The sequence below is a fragment of the Montipora foliosa genome, chromosome 9 (assembly GCF_036669935.1).
Source record: "Montipora foliosa isolate CH-2021 chromosome 9, ASM3666993v2, whole genome shotgun sequence".
In the NCBI taxonomy this organism is placed as follows: Eukaryota; Metazoa; Cnidaria; class Anthozoa; order Scleractinia; family Acroporidae; genus Montipora; species Montipora foliosa.
Genome location: NC_090877.1, coordinates 48,779,642 through 48,784,641, shown reverse-complemented (window position 1 = coordinate 48,784,641; position 5,000 = coordinate 48,779,642).

The window sequence follows — 5,000 nt, the reverse complement described above, 5'->3', positions numbered from 1 at the left end:
CTCCTGGAAGACAAAACGCAGGTCAGTTGACAATAATACAGCGCTGTGTTTCTGCACTACCACACGTACGCAATGCGTACCTATTTTTAATCTTGTCATGCGCATTCGAACATTTTATGGAATTTGCGCATTATTATTATTATTATTATTATTATTATTATTATTATTAATATTATTATTATTATTATTATTATTATTATTATTATTTTAATACAGCAAAAGCTTGCAGTTGGTTTAACATCCTAAGAATTACTAGTTTTGACTGTGGGACTATGTCTTCTTTGATGGTAGTGTTTTTAATCCCTCAAACGGTGTATTTTTGACTTTTAATAAAATACTTCTGTGTTTTTGACACTCCATAGTTATTTTCTTTTCAGAGGACGAAGAGTTGGGACCTTCACACTCTTTTTCTATGCTTACCTTGTTGTCTTGAAAATGATCGCATTGGTTCCAGTAACTTCAATGGAACTAATTCGCGCGGCGGCCATATTGGCCATAGTTCATTATCCCTTTCGCTGCCTCATTAGCATTAAGATATGGGAAGTCCTCCCTGTCGAGTCAACGACCGAGAGAAGCACGGAGTGCAAGAGAGGCAACATGAGGGAGAGGAAAAAAATAATGGCCCCTAGAGAGCAACCGCAACAATTGATTGCTATGCCCAAGAGCAAAAATTGAAAGAAAGAACGAACAGGTAAACATTGCACATTGTGAATCAACTGAGGTGGGCTGTTGAGAATCAAGTAATACTACGCATTGCTACCAGGGAGGGAGGGTGGGCGAGTTGTTTTCCGAGACTTTCAAGCTAAACTGACACCGATGCATATAATTACGTGCTTAATAAAGCATCGTGAGGGATCATGAATATTCAACTAGGTTTGAATAGTCAATAAATTTTGAGTTGAAGTTTCAGTGCGGCAAAACAAGAGTTTTCAATCCCTCGGGACTCAACATGGCCGCCGTTTGATTCAGGCGCATGACAGTCAAGTTGATAGTTGAAAGCTTGAAACAATACGGGAACTCAACGAAAATTGAGAGCTTTTTCCGTGGTAGGCCGAAAAAAAATTGAGTGAGGTGCGGTATTGCGGAATATCAAAATATCATTAAGCCGTATCACTTTTGATATATCAAAATTGTTCTCATACATTTCTTGGAAGGTTTTTGATAATATCATGAGATTTTGATAATGGTAGAAGGCAATGATATTTTGATAATCTTCAGAGGTACTGGAATAACAAGGTCTCATGATATTATCAAAATATCAAGAAGACTATCAAAATCTCAAGTCTTTGTTAGGGTCAAGTTATAGGTGATGAGGTTTGATATTTTGATATTTAACAATTAGACCCGAAGGCCGCAAGGGCTACGGGTCAATAGCCCATGAGGCGAAGCCGAATGGGCTATTGACCCGTAACCCTTGAGGGCGAAGGGTCTAATTGTTTTAGTATCACCCAACTAGTCGCACAGAAAAGGCAATAATATGGTTAGGAAATGCAAGTTGAAGAAATATTTATTTGGAAATAAAACGAAAGAAAACGTCACGCTTTTCGCTACTCGAGGACTATTACTAATAGTCCTCTAGTAGCATAGCCAATCAAAATGCAGGATTGGCATTAGTCCACTAGTTGGGTGATACTAAATCATGATATTATCAAGGTCTCGTGATATTATCAAAATCAGTATCAAAAAGGCTATCAAAATCTCAAGTCTTTGTTAGGGCCAAGTGATATGTGAAGAGGTTGATATTTTGATATATCGTGATATTATCAAGATCTCATGATATCAAAATATCAAGAAAGGTATCAAAATCTCAAGTCTTTGCTAATAAGGTCAAGTGATATGCATCGAGGTTTGATATTTTGATATATCATGATATTATCACGATCGCATGATATTATCAAAATATCAAGAAGGCTTTCAAAATCTCAAGTCTTTGCTAGGGTCAAGTGATACTTATTGATGATATATCATGATATGCATTGAGGTTTGATATTTTGATATATCATGATATTACGATCTCATGATATTATCAAAATATCAAGAAGGCTATCAAAATCTCAGTTCGGCTAGGGTCAAGTGATAATTATTGATGATATATTATGATATTATCAAGATCTCATGATATCAAAATATCAAGAAAGGTATCCAAATTAGTGTTTGCTAAGGTCAAGGGATGCACTGCTGAATACCCCGCCACTCCCCTCCTACGGGGCTACGCGGCTACGCAGTGGTTACTACCCCCCCTCTTCACGATCTCGATAAAAATAACAAAACCGTAAAATGAAAGCTAAAATTTTAAAAGAGTGGTTAGGCTTAATCACTGAAACGAGCGCTTAGGCTTAATCAGTAAACTTGTGCTATTTTCTTTACACGATCTTGGTAAAAAGTGTAGTTAACCGAACCGTAAAATAAAAGCTAAGATTTTAAAAGAGTGCTTAAGCCTAATTACTGAAATGAGCGCTTAGGCTAAATCAGTAAACGAGTGCTATATTCCTCACACGATCTCGGTAAAAAGTATAGTTAACCGAACCGTAAAGGCCCGTTTAAACGGTTTCAACATTTGACCAACATTCTTTCAACAAAAGTTGAACGGATGTTGGGTCAAATTAACTCCACCCGATGAGGTACAGTCATTTCATGTACAACACTAACCCCATCCCCACAGCGGCTTCTCAAACAGCTCCATGGTTACGAGTGACGCTGTGGGGATGGGGTAAGTGTTCTGTACCTCATCGGGTGGAGTTAATTTGACCTGGGACCCAAGCTCCGTGTCCTGTCCGGTTATCAGCAGCTGCTAAATTCATCAGCTATCGTGGAATCGAAGCAGAAAATGCTCATTTCCAGCCAAGTGCGTGTGGATTTTTGACGACGAAACATTCACGGAGGTTCGCAAATTATGTGGCTTTAGCTTTGCGTGAAAAAATCGCGGCTGGGATGGATTTTCGAGTCGCAAACCGCCTCTGAGCTGACAAAGGTCGAAATCTTAGTGTGCAGCCTTGACTTCGTCTTAGAACATTGGAAACACAGAATTCCCGAAACGGTAAAATAAGCTCCAAAAAGCACAAGAATACACCAGAGGTGAGTAATTTTAATTCCTTTTATTGAATGAACGTTAAATTGAGCGTTTTTTAGGCTTCATAATCGACGGTATTTTATTACCCATACAAAGTCTTATAACGCGTTTAAATATTCTCAACGGCTGTCTGTAGTGACGCGAGCTTGGGCTGCCTATGATCGCACTAGCGGCATGTATTCAAATATATGTCTTTTTCTTCTTTTGCCCAAAACAGCCTGAGAAACAACGCTCAATGATAGCGGAAATATACTTTATGACCAAATAAAGCAAAAAATGTTTGGAATTCACACCAGGCCAGGGAATTACAAGTTTGGACCATTTTTACTGGGTTGCCAGTGTGGAAATCTCAGTCGGAAAGTGGGTGGGATTTGTTCGTTTAATTTTTTATTTTTTTCCATGTCGGTAAAAGTTTTGCCTGTCACTCCCCTGGTAAGTGGTGTCTTTGTGCATAGAGCCTTCTGCGCGTATTTTCTTAGGATCGAAAGGGTAGTGGAAATGCGTTGATTTCTCTGGTGGACACAGTAGAATCATTAATTATTAAGCCTGCAATGGCGTCGAAAGTCATGTTACGCGAATGGCGTTTTAGTGGATCTTTGAACAAAATATACCCTTATGAAGCGCAATAATGGCAAATCAATTGGATACTGAACAAGACAGGCGGTGGAATCTTAAAAGCGACGAGTAATGGACTTCGACAACAATCTGTCGCCCGTCGAGCCGTCTTTTACCAAGTGTGCTGTTATGTAGAACACTGAAGATTCGTAGGGCAGCGATAATAGTGAATTCAAAGACTAGGCCAGGTGGATTGGATAGAATTTCAAGCGTTAAAATCGCTGAAAAGGTAAGATTATTTTCGTAGCGATGCAATTGCATGTCTTCACCACATGTTCCTTTGATCTCACATAATTGTGTTTTCCTTCAAAATATTTGCTTGTTTTCGCTTTCGCTCGAACTTATTTACCTTTATTACATGTCCAGTGAATAGTTTTATCCTCTGGGATGAATTTTCCGTCGAAAAATCGGTTATTTGGGTGGTTTTTGGCAAACAGAGGTTAATTATTAATGCGATCGCTTCCGTTGCCGTTAGCAACGGGTCGCAAATTTGACACTTTTATCGCATTATCACATTACGCATTGATCGCTAATCCGATTATTCCTAAAAATCTAAAAATATTCATGCCTCATCAATTTTCGGTCGAATTTATGTCCAAGAAAGCAGTAGCATGTTCCAGGCTCTCAGATAGTCGAGAAAACGAGGCTCGACCCAAGCCCCCACTCGCTTTTCATACGCAGTTCTTTTCGTTGTCTCGACTACCTGAGAGCCTGGAACAGGCTAAGAAAGCAGATAAATTGCAGAAAATTTTAGTTTTGCATCCAAAAATTCGTAATCAACTCTAAAATGACCAAATTTTGCCCGGAAAACATATTTTACTGTTATTTTTCTTAAATTTTTTTGTTCAACTTTCGCTTTTATAAAATGTTTCAGTTGTCTGTAAATAAGTTATATGCTGTTGGAAAGCTTATTTTCTTAGCTTTAAAATGATGTATTTTTTCCCCCTAACTATAAATATTTTTTGAGAAAAAAACATTTTTTGGCGATAGCTGATTTACCGCGGTTTTCTCGAGGTTGGGAAAGTAGGAAAAAGAGTTTAAAATAGGCCGGTAGCCCAGTGTTTAACCTCAGAAAAGGATCTGTTTTGTTGTACGAACGTGTGAGGACCCGTGAGCCAAAAGGCCTCTGCTGGTATGACGACCCAGGGCCAATATTCCCCAGTACGGCTCGAGCTAGCTCGGTTAGTAAGTAGTTTATTATATGGTATATTGTTTATTATATTGCTTTGTTTTTGCAAGCCCGTAATCGGCCCGTGGGCATTACGGGAGAATAATGCCCTACAATTCAGTCCCAATTAGCCAATCAGAGCGCGCG